This window comes from Physeter macrocephalus, chromosome 6, assembly GCF_002837175.3.
Source record: "Physeter macrocephalus isolate SW-GA chromosome 6, ASM283717v5, whole genome shotgun sequence".
Lineage (NCBI taxonomy): Eukaryota > Metazoa > Chordata > Mammalia > Artiodactyla > Physeteridae > Physeter > Physeter macrocephalus.
In genome coordinates this window covers 17,647,276-17,663,162 of record NC_041219.1, presented here as the reverse complement: position 1 = coordinate 17,663,162, position 15,887 = coordinate 17,647,276, and the positions used below count along the sequence as shown (strand labels likewise).

The 15,887-nt window shown below is 35.5% G+C and overlaps 1 protein-coding gene across 1 annotated transcript in view; it reads right to left on the bottom strand.

Annotated features, from left to right (window-relative positions):
* The window catches only part of TMTC2 (transmembrane O-mannosyltransferase targeting cadherins 2), a 439,654-nt gene that overhangs the window by 227,555 nt on the left and 196,212 nt on the right, over positions 1–15,887 (bottom strand). The window lies entirely within an intron of this gene.

Sequence of the window (15,887 nt, the reverse complement as noted above, 5' to 3'; positions counted from 1 at the left end):
GACAGGATTCTGCATGGCTCAATCGCATTTAGCTACAGGTATCCCCGCTTTTCAAAAGTTCACTTTATGCCACCTTGCTTTTACAAAAGACCTAAATTAGTACCTGTTTTCATTAACAACAACAAACATGCAAAGAGGATTTTCACTTTTACAAAAAAGGTGAACAGTGAAAATAGGTTCAGCATTTGTTTTTGCAGGGAGCCATCTACAGAGGCAGTGTGTACCCCAGTGAGCAGCACCACCAAGCTCCTTCCCCAGGAGCTATACTCAGCATCAAGCTGCCATAGCTTTAAGCTGTTTCTGTGAGCATTTGCACTTTATCTTGATTTATCTGGTGCGTCCGTTAGCAAGATGTGCCCTCAGGTAATAGCTTATTTGCTTTAAGCCATTTCGGCTTGCAAAAGGTTTCACAGGAACAATCTACTTTTAGATAGTAAAAACCATGGTATGTCTATGCCAGTCCCCATTTAATTGTCTTGAATCTCCTTGCAGACTTCATTCAGTAAGAGGGAGAAACTCCCGGAAGCCACGATTTTAGAGGCCTCTACTCTTTTGCGGGTTTTACCTCCAGGGACCCCCGTTCTCACATTGAAGAGCCAAGAAACAGGCCTTCCTGTCCCAACTAGGAGACACAGGGAAAGCTATGAAACTCTCATAAAGGTTACAGCCCAGAGGCACTAGAATTTAATCACCAAATAAGAGGACACTTCCCTTCACTCAGCATCAAGCTGCCATAGCTTTAAGCTGTTTCTGTGAGCATTTGCACTTTATCTTGATTTATCTGGTACGTCCGTTAGCAAGATGTGCCCTCAGGTAATAGCTTATTTGCTTTAAGCCATTTCGGCTTGCAAAAGGTTTCACAGGAACAATCTACTTTTAGATAGTAAAAACCATGGTATGTCTATGCCAGTCCCCATTTAAAAAATACAGACTCCGAGTTCTTGGGGAAGCCCAAAGACAACAGGGAAGACAAGAACAAGGACACCAGGGAAATACAATGCCTCTGGCACCTATAGCTACAGTAAACATTAAACCCACACCCAACTCAGAGCCAGATTAACATTAAAACTCACATTAAGCCTATTTACCTAAGTTCCAATTACCTGATACAACATGTCTTTCACAAAAGCATGCTAAAAGGCAAGAAAACAGAAGCAAGGAGATTTATGTTAGAGGTTTTTAGTAATAATCTGATGAAAGATGATGGTGACTTTGGCCAGGATGTTCTGCACGGCAAAGGAAACCATTAAACAAAATAAAAAGGCTACCTACTGAATGGAAGGTAATACTTGCAGGTCATATGTCTGGTAAGGGGTTAATATACAAAATATATAAAGAACTCATACAACTTAATAGAAAAAAACAACAATCTGTTTAAAGAATGGACAGCGGATGTGAACAGACATTTTTCCAGGGAAGATATACAGATGACCAATAGGTATAGGAAACGGTGCTCAACATCACTAATCCTCAGGGAAATGCAAATCAAAACCACAATGAGATATCACCTCACACCTGTCAGAATGGCTATCGTCAACAAGACAAGAAATAGCAAGTGTTGGCAAGGAAGTGACGAAAAAGGAACACTTTTCCACTGCTGGTGGGAATGTAAAGTGGTGCAGCCACTATGGAAAACATTTTTGAGGCTCTTCAAAGAATTAAAAATAGAACTACCATATGATTCAGTAATTCCATTTCTGGGTATTTATCCAAAGAAAACTAAATCACTATCTTGAAAAGATACCTGCACACCCATGATCACTGTTCACTGCAGCATTATTTACAATAGCCAAGACATAGAAACAACCCAAATGTCCATCAATGGATGAATGGATAAAGAAAATATGGCACATATATACAATGGAATATTATTCAACCATAAAAAAGAAAAGCCTACCAACTGCAACAACACAGATAGACCCTGAAGGCATTACACTAAGTGAAATGAGTCAGACAGAGGAGGGCAAATACTGTATGATCTCACTTATAGGTGGAATATTAAAAAAAAAAAAAGCAAAAAACTGAGCTCATAGATTAAAAAAAAGACTGGTGGTTGCCAAAGGCAGGGGTTGGGGGGATGGGCAAAATGGTTGAAGGGATAAAGGTGGTCAAAAGGTAAAAACGTCCAGTTATAAGATAAATAAGTCGTGGGGATGTAACGTATAGCATGGTGACTATAGTTAACAACACTGCATTGAAAATTTGTAAGTTGCTAAGAGAATAGATCTTAAATGTTGTCACAAGAAAAAAAACAGAAATTTGTGTGTCTGTGGTGACGGATGTTAACTAAACTTACTGTGGTATTCATATCGCAATATATACATGTATCAAATCATCATGTAGTATACCTAAAACTAATACAATGTTAAATGTCAATTATACCCCCCCAAAAAAGAAAAAAACCTTAGTCCACAAAACAATATATTTTGAGCATGTACAAGTTCTATTAAAACAGTGTCTGTATTAAACTGTCACTGGCCTCTCCTCCTCTGACTCTCTCTTGTTCACCCCAACTCTAATTGCCGGAAGCCACAGAGCTCATCATGGATCATCTGCTCTATCTCTACTCTGAACCGAATAATCTCAGCAAGGATCGTGATTTTAAAATTTATTAGTAAATACTAATGACACCACCTTAACTTTCCTTCATCTCCATGGTCATTTATCCAATTGCCTGTTGGGCACAGTCATAGACACCTTAGGTACCTCAGACTCAAGATGCCCAAAATAGAAATTGTTCATTAATATCTTATCACAGTAACACTAAATTCACAGAATTAACTGCCTCAGTGTTTTAAAAACATCTGTGGCAGACTTCTGCTCAAAATTAATTCATGTAATGTTATATGGAATTTGTAATGGTTGGGGGAGTAATACGTTCATTCATCACCAAGCTTTCAATTTCAGGTCTGCCCTATCAAAATGCAATGTTTGAAGACTCATTTTCATCTAAGAATAACTTTTGCAAACTATTCTTTGGCTCCCCTGAAATTCTACCTAGCAAAAGTCCTAAAATTTCTTGATTTTAGGGAAAAAAACACATAAAACCATATGTTAACAGTTGTAATAACTTGTTGGATCAATCACGAAACTGAGTATTCTTAGATGATGCAAGAGAGAAACACATCATTTGACAAAGACAAATGAGGCCAGGTATCAAGGTATCATAGAGGAGACAGATCTTGGAAAACAATTCAACTTTGAATTTGTACCAGAAGTCCATTTTGTAACTAAGTATTAACCAAGTGTTCTAAGTGTAATTAGGGCCACTCTATTACAGAATCTTCTGGTGGGGGTAAGCAGAGAGGATGACCAGAAGGAAGAAGGTATTACAAAAAACAAGCTGTAATCAGGCAAGAAAAGCAAAGGAGTAAGAGAACCTTGGGGAGGGAAATTAATCAGGTTTCTTTGCTGGCGCGAAACTCCAGAAGAAGTTAGCCTTAATAACTACATAATTCTATCTGACTCCTAAAGATAGAAATGTCATAAGGCCAACCTACCTTATCCATTAATTTTTAATAAAAGCATCATTATATTAAATTTTAATAAATTACTATCAAAATAAAACAAGATTTAAGATATGATAAAATGATTCTAGTTTAATAATGCTGGAAGAATATTTAAATATACTAAACTACAAAATAAAAATGTGAGTAATGAAAACTATTCAATGATAAATATTATATAAGAAGGCTAAGTGCTGAGAAAATGAGAAAAATGAAAAAGCATAAAAATAAAATACTAGCATGAAGTACTTTACATTTTAAAACATTTTCACATACAGTCTCTGATTTAAACAACTGACATAATAACTAAGATCAAGAGACATAAAGGTTGTGAAGTGAGATGCTCCATACACTCATTCTGCCATAATGGTGACGTCTACAAGGGCTAAATAAATTACACTATTAAAGGAAAACTGAGCTAACAGGTAAAAGAAAATTGATGTTTAAATGTTTAAAGTAGAAGAGTTTCTAAAGCCTTGTGATAGGTTGATACTTTAAAAAAGTGGTAGCCAAAGTTTGAAATTGCAACTTTCAAGTCTCTTTAATGCCTTCTCGTAGAATTTTGTTTAAAATTATCACCTATAAAAATGGGATTCTGATAAAACCAAATCTCTCTTCTAACCTCACATTCACTACTCCTGTGGAGATGGCCATAAAAGGTGAAAAAAAAAAAAGTATGAAAAGATTTTATTTATTAATTTTAATCCTTACGTTCTGATTTATGGATTAAATCAAATTAACAATTTTTTATCGAGCTACAACTAGGAGCCAAGTGACCATACAATTAGCCTCAACATTTCTGCACTGTTTTGTTCTTGGCTTGGTGCGTCAAATTGATTCAACACAGTTATTTCCAAGATAAGGCATGAGAGTTCTCATGAACTGCCACCATAGACTTGAAAGTCAAAACTAGTAAAAACCACATATAGAAGATGAATTCCAAAGTCTGGGAAATTTAAACATGATCTAAGTATAACCTTTGATTGGGAGCATTAGAAAATGATTGAAATTTAATAGCATAAAAATAATCAGTTCATTCAACACATCATTAAGGCTGCTTTATGTGGCAGCCACTCTTCTTCTACGTGCTGGACATACACCTGTAAGAAGAAATGAGAGCCCATGTGCTCTTGGAGCTTTGCGTATTCTACTCTGCCTAGAAAAATACTTTGAAAGGAGAAAAATCTTAGTGTTTTCAATGATAGTTTTCAAACCTAAAGGACCATCAATATCAATTGTGAGCTTTTAAAAATACTGATACCCTAGTCTGACTAAAATCTCCATAAGAGATTGTAATATAGGCAAGGCTGAGAATCATCACATATTTGCACAAGTCTAATTCTTATTACTACCACTAAAAATACTGTTGGGCTCTGGCTTTCATTTCACAGTCTAAGGCATATTTTCCTCATTCTAAATGAAGAAACCATAATGAAACATAAATAATGCTTTCTTTCAGTCTCTGGGACAAATTGAACTCAGCATAAGAAATGAAAGTCAGGCTATAAAGGAATTGAGGTCTTTGGAATAAGTAGAATTCAGGGTTGAAAAATTCAAGTCTTGTTGTGACCTTCAGAAGACGGGGTTTGTTCTGAGAAAAAAAAAAAGTGAGACTTCTAAGTATGAACCACAAAAAGCAAATAATCCAATAGTAAATACAGATGTGAAACTACAGACAGGAAATTCAGAGAAAAGACAACAATAAACATTTGAAAAGATGCTCAATCTCATTGATTAATAAAATGAAAGCTGAAGTGAAAAGAATATATTTCAAATGAACCTAAGTGAAAAAACAAAAAAAAAGAACTGGATATTAAAGTCCCTGAAATTGTGTTGAAATGACAACTATCGCACATTGTGAAGAACATAAATTGTACAATTTGGGTGGAAAATTTGGAAGTGTTTAGGAAAATTAATAATTTGTATTCCCTATCATTTGGTAATCTGGATTTAGTTACATACTCTAACAAAACCTCTTAGATCTAAATACAATGTCATCTAATGCAGCACTATTTATAAAAGCAAAAATAAGGAAATAGCTAAAAATTTCAATAGAGCAATATGAAAATAAATTATGGTATGACCATATAATCTAATCTATAAGGTAATTAAAAGGAAGACCATATATATAAACTATATATAATATATATAAAGAGATACAAATATTTAAATATATGCATACATATATATCAACATGAAACATGCTATATAGCAATTAAGACAAACAAACCAAATCTTTTTTTTTTTTTTTGTGGTACGCGGGCCTCTCACTGTTGTGGCCTCTCCCATTGCGGAGCACAGGCTCCGGACGCGCAGGCCCAGCGGCCATGGCTCACGGGCCCAGCCGCTCCGCGGCACGTGGGATCTTCCCGGACCGAGGCACGAACCCGTGTCCCCTGCATCGGCAGGCGGACTCTCAACCACTGCGCCACCAGGGAAGCCCCCAAATCATTTTAAAGGAACATGACTAGTGAATAATCATTGTGTAAAATATTCGTATCATAAAACCATATTGGCTATTCAGGAAAAAATACTTTTTTTTGTATTTGTGAGAAAAATATTTTTCACAAATGCATACATATATATGTAAAGGTTTTTTGTTAGCTTGTGTTTGTTTTTTTCCCAGTCTAGAAATAATTATACCAAACATGAGATGATGAAATCTCTGGGACAGGATAGGGCAGGGAGATGGACTGATGGATAAGAGACAAAGGGGGCTTCAAATTTCTGAGTAGTTGCTATTTATTCACAGCCTCCCAAAATTTATTGTAAAAAACAAGGTTTGACAATTCGATGTGCCTAAACTTATATTTCTTGGGTTAAAAAAAATATTTTTTTTGGAAATATGCAAATAATGTTAACAAATCTAAATTCTGTTCATAGGTACTTAAGTATCTGATGTGTTAGTTCCTATAATTTTCTATATTTAGTATTTACTGTAGCTATAGTTTTATAATTGTTTCTTAATTAAAAAATACTCTTCCATGTCCCTATTCAATCTATCTACAATTATTTTGTGATCCTTACCTTAATTTTGCTAGAAAATCTCTTAATTTCACAATGCACCCTAGTTGGGATACAAAATTATGATAATATTACCCCAAAGCACTCTTTTATATCTGGGGTATAATCACTGACACATCTTTCAATCCCCAGAAGCTAATACACACTCTGACATTTGTAGGTATTCAAATAAATTATTCTTAAACTAACTCTGACCCTCAAACCAAAAGTCTGTTTATACCTATCATCTCACACATTTTGAATCTTGTTATGATAAATCCTCACTCCTAATCCCTTATGAAGCCTCATACATTAAACAATATTACACAACTCCAAGGCTATTTAAAAATAGCTTGTTGTCATCATACACAGAAACTTGGCCTTGTCACCTTTATATCATAACACTTTTTGCCTGTTTCAATCTTTCTCCATGAAAAGTACACACAAAAGCAATGACATATGTTCTGGAGGAACAGTTTTCTGACTACAACTTCATTCCAAAAGTAGAATTAGAAATGGGAAATTGATTGCATCCCTAAAAAAATTCCTATCAGACACATTTTATGTCAATTATTGAATGGACAGGGTTCCTTCATGGTTTAATTCACTATTTACTTACAAAATGATATAAATCTGCTTTATGAAAGTCTAATTTCTCTAAAAGTTCAAATACATTCATCTTTTTAAAAATTCTTCTGTAACATAAAAAGGGAAATCAGATCTAATCTCCATTTCATTTTAAAGAATTATACATTGCTAATCACAAAATCTTAGAGGGATTTTTATGGAACTGTCAAACATAGGAAATCATAGACTGGAAATCAGCTAAGAATATAAAGGTCATGGTTGACAATTTTATCTCTAGTCTTTAGACACACTAATCGAATACAAGAATGTAGCTACAGCTTAAGCAAATAATGAGAAATTTATCATAGAACATGAAAGTCTTTCCCACACATCACCTAAAATATGAAGGCAAAGCTGATGAGAAGACCCTGCCATATTAATTAGTGGTGATGTCTTTATAGAAGCCCTGTGGTGATTTTCTCCTATGGGGAGTCTTTGACTAAAGAAATAATACAAGAGAAAAGCAAAAATCAACTACAACAGCTCCCCTCTCTATTATTCAAGGAAAACTGCCACTCATGATGGCAACTTCAATACTGTCTTCTGCTCTCACAATTTGTGAGACATAAAGGAAACTGAAAAGGATTATTTTAGACTCAATGAAAGAAAAATGTAAACATTCTGCCTTAGAGTATTAAAACCATCATGAGACTCACTTTTTGGCAAACTAATGAAAATAAATTACTTAAACATAAGGCCCATTTAATTCCAAATTAAGCCCTTGGCAATGATAGTAGAGTTGTAATAATAACGTAGATAAAAATCAGTATCTGAAAGTTTTAAGAATAACTGAGAGAAAAGGCTATCCAGACATAACAAAAATTGAGCATTCCCTATTTTGTATCCACCATTCATCACTGAAGTCATAAGCTTTCACTTTATCAACAATATAGGATTTCTCCTCGCTGTCCTCCTTTCTGAAATAGTTCTCACTGGAGACTCACTCCAAAACACGAATACAAAAGCAGATTTTTCTGAATATGTGGCAAGAAGGAATGCATGGCTAAAAGTATAATTAGACATTTTTTTCTAGAATATATTCATGTGATTAACCAAAGTTTTGCCATAACCAAGTTGTCAGGTAGTTCTGTTTCCCTTCAAAGGAAAAATGGGTTTCCTTATTAATAATTACCCTCTATACAACATCAGAAACTTTTTTCCATACCAACTAACAGACAAGATAAAAGAATTTTAATGTCTGGTATTTCAAAAGCTATAAAGAGGTTCAATGGGTGGGCATATCCAGTCTTTGTGAGGAAAGAATTTAAAAACTAAGGGCATTTAAAAAAACGTATGTTGGTGGAGATACTTAACACTTTAGATTATAAGGAATTTTTCATTTATTCAAGCTGACTCTACAATACACCATAATACTTTGTTAAGTTTGGCCATCTATCAGGAAGTATTTCACATATCCAGAAAAATATTTAGCATCTCAATAAAATCAGTTATAGATTGAAATTCACTGATGAAAATGTACAGATTTTTTTAGACCAGATTATAACCTACTCAACAAGGTTTTCATCACGGGAGAGTATAGTTATATAAAAATCCAAAGAGTGTTGAAGCATATTTCATGTATCTGATATAAGGAATGACACAGGATATTTATCTGAAGTTTAAAATCAAATATATTTGGATCGATTTGGTAGTAAAAAGCCACCAGAAACAACAGGATTTTTTTTCTTATTTCAATTATAACCACAACTATTAGCTTATTTGAAATCTTCTCATATTTCTTCATATATATGATACTAGCTAACATTGGTAAAAATGGACATTTAGAATAGTTTTTAAATGTGATGTGAAGAGAAGAAACCTAAGACAACCATCTATTTTTCTTTCATTTAAGCGTACTTGAAAACACATCCTTAATTTTACTTAAAATTTTGTTTTATGTATTCCTTAAAAGGTGTTACCTAGTGTTCACATCTTGATTTCGAATACCATTTTCCAATAAAAGGAACAAAGATTCCTTGGAGAAATGTACTGATTTTAGGACTGGAGCAGGAAATATACAAGATGATCCTGGAGCATCTTGTAGTGCTAGAAAGTAAGAAAGTGCTCAAAACACACACACACACACACACACGCTCACGCACCCACCCATGGGATACTGCAAAGTGCCAAAGGGACACAGGCGCTTACTTAAAGAGCTCCCCTGGCCGAAGCCAGAACAATTTGAGCAGTAAAATAAGTAGTATTGGGTTATAACCTAAAGTATAAAATACCCATGAGTCCATACTGATAAATAAATGATATAATAAAACGATATGAAAAAAGGGGAGCAGGAGGGAATAACTTCACAGTAGAGAAACCTGAAAAACACTATCTCAGCCAAATGATCAAGGTCAACCTGAACAGTGATAAGTCATGTTGATAGCATGACTTATCATCCTTGATATTACATGATGCAAATGTCACTTTATCTGTGTGCTTCCTCTCAAAACCCATAAACCCAGTCTAATCATGCAAAAAACATCAAGCCAATTCTAATAGAGAGAGAACATTTTACAAAATATCTGACTAAGAATCCTCGAAACTGTTAAGGTTATCAAAAATAAAGTTTGAGAAGGCATCACAACCAAGAGGAGCCTAAGGAGACACGACAAATAAATGTAATGTGCTATCCTAGATGGCATCCTGGAAGAGAAAAAGTGCATGAGGTAAAAATGAAGGAAATCTGAAATAACTATGAACTTTATTTAATAACAACATATCAGCATTGGTTAATTAACTGTAATGCAGATACTATACTAGTGTGAACTGTCAATAATAGGCAAAACTGTATGTGAAATATATGGGAATATATATGGGAACTCTGTTCTACTCAATTTTTCTGTAAGCCTAAAACTGTTCTAAAAAATAAAGTCTATTTATTCTAGTAACAGCTGTTACTAGAATAAAAGCTGCTAGAAACCAAACAAAATTAAATAGATGGCCTTTGATAGATCAATGTCTGAAAGCTACGAGCCAAGAAATATTAATAACTGACAATTAACACCAACATAAGTGCCTATTAACATTTTACATGTCTTCAAAATTAAAAGGATAGAACAACAAAATGAAGTAAATGACCATTTAATTCAGGTTAAATGACCACAGTTGTTTATATGGATTGTATGAGAGATGATATACCAATTTCAAATCCTGTTTGGGTTTTGTCTGACACTCTACAGCTTCTGTAGTTTACTAGAAACCCCCAAACAAGAAGCAAATATCAAGGAAAAGACGCTTCTAAACACATAGCTAGGGTGTTTTGGTTGGCATGGTGACCCAGTCTTCCTCATTAAGCTAACACGGGGAAATCAAGCAGTTAGCAATTCCTTGTGTACCCATGGCAAGCTGCTTCCAGAGCTAACCATTAGAAACTGAAGTACCCAAAGAGTTCAATTACTGAAACTGCAAGGGGTGTGCCACAGCCCCTATCCCATTATACTAAAAGCTAGCCCCTGAATGCCAGCCTTCAGAGTAATCTTGTTTAGCTTAAAATAAGGGGTTTAACACTTCCCACCAGGCAGTGCGCTATGGTCAAATCAGGTTAGCCATGAAACAATCCAGCCTTTATGAAGAAAATATGTGAAGAAAATAGCCTTGGTGACCTAAGAAACAAAAAAAGCTTAAAACCAAAGAAGACACCTCTCTAGCAAAACACTTTTGGTTCTTATTAGGCTCCTTTGCCTATACTTTAAGATGACACCTAATAGGGGGAGAAATCAAAATAAAAGAGCTCAAAATTAATTGAATTTGGAAAAGGACCTCTTTTTCTATCCATTTCTCCTCAAATGGGCAACTGCATTGCAAATGCATTTCCTGCACCAATGGATTAAACAGCAACATTCTTTTAACTCTGCGTGGCTTTAGTGAGACAAACCAGCCATTATGAGATGCGTTCCAGTCTCATTAATGAGGTAAGCATGTGAGTCCAGCATTTTGGAAACATAAAGAGACAAATTATAATGAGACTTCACTCAGTGGGGAGGCCAAGAGACATCCATCTTCTCTCAAAGAGAATAGACAGCTATTTAATGAGTGTGGGAGTTTTCCTGTGAAGACACAAAAGACGCCAATAAGAAAAGGACGATTATATATACATATATACATATATATATATGTATATATGTATATATATATATGTATATATGTATATATATACATATATATATATAAAACAACATACATACCTAATAGGTAGGTGTTCGTTCATAAGCATAAATTTAATGCTTAATGTCTTTACATGGAAATAAATGTGTTCCCATTCTATAATTACACTTGTCTTCTGCTAAATATGAAGAGTAAATTCAATGTCAAAATGGATGAATGATTATTCACTTTCTCTCAGGGTTAAAGATGTAGCCTTTCATCTATATAATTCTCATGTGGATTTTGTCTATATTCGCAAAATACCCACTGATGTATACAATAACACTTTTTTTTTGATTGGGAAACTGAGGTAGAGTAATTAGAGTCTTTGAAAGAAAATGTTCACTTGGGAAAACATCCATCAATTTTTAAAATTTGTCTCTCAATATCTGGTGATTACAACCATTCAGAAATTCCCAGACAACACTCTGGCACATACTTAGGCATTATAATTATTAGTCATTCAGATCAGAATTAAACAGAACTGGAATTCTCAATAACACCTGAGTAGAACATCCCGGGTTTACTAAGCAAGAAGAACGGGGGTCATCACCTCTCCTCCCCTTTATCCTTGCCTAACTGAAAACAGAATAAACAAGTGCCCATGCCAGACTTTCAAGTGATCAGAGGAGGAAGGGAAGTTATGGTTACTAGAATCTACTACAGAAAACAAACAGACAAACAAACAAAAAAAACCCTCTACTTTCAAATCTTTTTTGGGTGGACTATTTGGTTTGTTCCCTTGAATATAGGAAGACATGTGAGGAGTAGCAAAGTAGTGATATCAGCGGTAACCTAAGGCTAGTTATTTGAAAATACCTTAAAAACAAAATTTGAGTCTAGGGATGGGTGATGTGAGAAAAGACGAAAAATACAATTTGAGTTCTCACGAAAAGAACAGTCATCTCTCAACGTCTATGCATCTTCTTACTCTGAAAGTGAAGTTCTTCTGGAAAGTAAATAGTAAACCTAGATGGCAATACTTATTATAAAGAAGTGGGATATCTTTTCTAAGAGCACCAAGTAATATTTGTACCATCAAATAAGCATTTTAAATGCATGCTTTTATTAGCTGAAATTAATCATCAAAAGGGTGACCCTCGATTATACTGACTTCATGAATAATAAACTAGTTGCATGCTGCATGTTATGCAGACACAGAAATGATTCATATAGCTGCCAAGTGGCCCGGAGCCAGATGTTTGAGAACACACAAAAATACTAGCAAGTTTTCAGTTCAGTTTCTGTTCTGATGGCCTCTCCAAGTGTGTCTTCTTGCCAGAAGCAACTTAACAAAATGCAATCTGGGGAGCCCACTGGTAGTGGCTACCAATCTAAACAGATGGAATTTTTGTGTAAATATTACCTAATTTCTTTTTTCCCCCTCTTTTATTGTGAGATTTGAAATTCAATTTTAATCATATACTAACTTTTAAAGATTATATATGTGATCTAAGGTGTTTCAGAAAGTTCATAGGCAGCTTCACAAGAAGATTTTGAAACAGAAAGGAATTTGACAACTGTGAAACCCATGTAACTAATGCAGTATTTGTCTTCCACTTGAATAAGATTTCAATACAACCCAAAAGTTTGACCTTACTTCAAATTAGTTTAAAAAAAAAAAGAATTCTGCATTTATTAAATACCTATTTTGAGGACCATTAAAACTCTCCCCATTAATCTTCCTTTTTAAGCACGTCCAGCCTTTGTAGCTATCATTAAAGTACTAGAGTTCAAATCTGGTTAAAATCTGTTTTTTTTTATTAAGATGTAGATCTTTGATTTTTAGCAATATCAATTTAAAAAAATCCTAGAGTTAAGATTTACTGCAAAAATCTCTCAATGAGTCTTCAAAACATATTTGGATAATTCTTTCAGTCCAACACAGCTCCAATTAGCACTAATCATTGCCATGCCCTAATTATTTAAAATTAAATAAATTGAACTTTCACGTGCAAACATTTTGCAATTCACCCCGCATCCACTTCTCTTTTCAAGTTAACTCATAAGATTAGACAACTTGGTTTAATAGATTATTATCGTTGGATTAGATCCAAAATGCATTCGTCTTATGGGAATTCTGTCTTGCTTTAATAGTTGTCGTCTAGTGGATGCTCCCGGACTAAACTGTCAATCATTTTGATTGGCTCCTGGCCCCAAGAACCCTGCTGGGAGACAAGCAAGAAGCTTTTTTCCAGGTGTGTGACTGGTACTCAGTAAGTGTGGACGAAGCAAAGGGCAAGTGGAAAGGACTGGTTAAAATACCTGACTGGGCTGCTCTGGCTTCCGGCGCCATACTTAACATGCCCTTGTTCAAACACGTTAGTTATCCCTGTCCCCGCATAATGTGACCAGTTAGGCACCTTCAATACAGCAACGAACCAGCAATACTTAGAAGTGTACAAACTCATGCAACCCATGCCACCGGCAAATCGAACATTAATAAAACCCACAGTGTATAGTAACACTGTGCTATAACTTTTGGTAGCCAGAAAATAATAAAAATTACAGGATATGCTTGAGTCTTTATTTAGCCTTTGTGACTCAAGCATTCCCTTTTAAGGAGTATCAGGAAATTCCACTCTCGAACAGGTTCCGTAACAACTCCTAAACTAAACACCCCAAAAATTTTACAATGAGGATATTTCTCAATAAATCCATTTTTCTTCTATTCTGGACCATCAAATCAACCCACATTTTGTTCCTTCAATAATCTAAACAAATACAGGTCATCCAAATGATATGCTAATGTGAGTACAAATTAAGCTCCATTCTATTTTTCCATGAGAGACCAGATATTATGAGGAAAGAAAGAATTGTGTGTAACTGCCTAATGAATTCAAACACCTGTTAAGTCATTTTATCCCTCCCAGATGAGGCCCCGGCATCTAGTGAAGACAGCCATGCCTAGAAAACAACATTCTATTTTGTCATTATATGTCACTGTGAAATGCAGGGCAAAATCATTTATTAGTAGGAGTAACACTAATTATGAAGGTTTAGTAAACATTTTACAGAACGCTTTTACATATATTATCTCAAGGGATTCTTTCTAAAACCTTTTTGTAAACTTTGTGAATTTGTATTTTACGAAATGGTAGGTGGGGGCTTCCCTGGTGGTGCAGTGGTTAAGAATCCACCTGCCAATGCAGGGGACACAGGTTCGAGCCCTGGTCCAGGAAGATCCCACATGCCGTGGAGCAACTAATCCCGTGGGCCACAACTACTGAGCCTGTGCTTTGGAGCCCGCGTGCCACAACTCCTGAAGCCTTGTGCTCCACAACAAGAGAAGCCATCACAATGAGAAGCCCGCGCACCACGACGAAGAGTAGCCCCCGCTCGCCACAACTACAGAAAGTCCGCGCACAGCAACAAAGACCCACGCAGCCGAAAATAAATAAAAACATAATAATAATAAAATTTTTTTTAAAAAAGGGTAGGTGGAACTCAGAGAGACGAAATGGGTTGGTCAGAATCCCAGAGCTAATGGGTAGAAGAACTAGGACTCAAAGTTATGTCCTTTAAAAGTCCAGGGTGCTATGCCCTACCTCTCCCCCCAACCAAACCACACAGTTCCCACTCTTCAACCACCATCTCCAGTCCTTCACCAGCCAGGTTCCTTAACCTGCTCTCACGCTCTCCAACCTCCAGGTGTTATCCAACATAAAAGACCATCACTTCCACAGGAGAGGCTCATAAAACCACAGATGGGTAAATGCTAGAAGAGATCTAGAGATCAGAAATCTCTATTTGTAAAATCCCAGAACTTTGGAAATTATCTCCTCAATGTTTATTTTTGCAGTGAGGAAATGGATGTCCATAGAGTTTAAATGTGTTCCCCAAGGACAGAGAGCTATTTGGTTGAGGTCAGGACCACAAATTTCATCTGCCTTTGTGTTTGTGGCAAGGAACTTGATCCCTTTGTTTCTATTTTTAATCACTACTCTGTAACAAGAAACTAAAATAATTCAGGAATAATTAGACTCCAATGTCGTGGACCTAGTATTCAAAGCTGTCCAAAATTTGGCCCATCTTTACTACGTAAACTTCAACATTCCCTAAGTAAAATATATATATATATATATATATTTTAATAGATCTCTACTGGAGTATAATTGCTTCACAATACAATGTTACTTTCTGTTTCACAACAAAGCAAATCAGCCATATGCATACACATGTCCCCACATCCCCTCCCTCTTGAGCCTCCCTCCCATCCTCCCTATGCCACCCCTCTAGGTCATTGCAAAGCACCTAACCAATCTCCCTGTGCTATGCTGCTGCTGCTTCCCACCAGCCAACTATTCTACGTTCGGTAGTGTATCTATGTCGATGCTTCTCTCACTTTGCCTCAGCTTCGCCCTCCCACCCCATGTCAAGTCCATTCTCTATGTCTACCTCTTTATTCCTGCTTTGCAACTAGGTTCATCAGTACCTTTTTTTTTTTTAGATTCCATATATATGTGTTAGCATACGGTATTTGTTTTTCTCTTTCTGACTTACTTCACTCTGTATGACAGACGCTAGGTCTATCCACCTCACTACAAATAACTCAATTTCGTCTCTTTTTATGGCTGAGTAATATTCCATTGTATATATGTGACACAT